This window comes from Phaethon lepturus, unplaced genomic scaffold (genome assembly GCF_000687285.1).
Source record: "Phaethon lepturus isolate BGI_N335 unplaced genomic scaffold, ASM68728v1 scaffold35056, whole genome shotgun sequence".
Lineage (NCBI taxonomy): Eukaryota > Metazoa > Chordata > Aves > Phaethontiformes > Phaethontidae > Phaethon > Phaethon lepturus.
In genome coordinates, this window is record NW_010548913.1 from 3948 (window position 1) to 4320 (window position 373).

Genomic DNA, 373 nt, shown 5'->3' on the forward strand with positions numbered 1-373 from the left:
TTGCGCGCAGGCAGGGCTGCCTTGCTCTTGCATCAGAGTCGCTTTGGCACAAGCTAGCAGGAAGCAGCACCAGCATGCGCTTGGCGACTAGCCTGGGGAATGTATTTCCCCTGGGGGATTTTGCAGGCTGCTGCCTGGGTGCTCTCCTAAAACTCATTGCTGGGGCACTGGTAGTGGCAGCCATGCTTTCTGATGAAGACTGAAGGAGACATGCCCCAAGAAAGCAGATTTTGCAAGAGCCAGTGGATTTTAGGTATCAGGATTTCCCCTTGGGGCCCTGAGCAGGGACAGTTTCGCTGCAGACAGTCCCAGGGGCAGCTGCAGGACCAGAGAGACAGCTGGATGGACACAGACACCCACCTGCTTGTTGGCC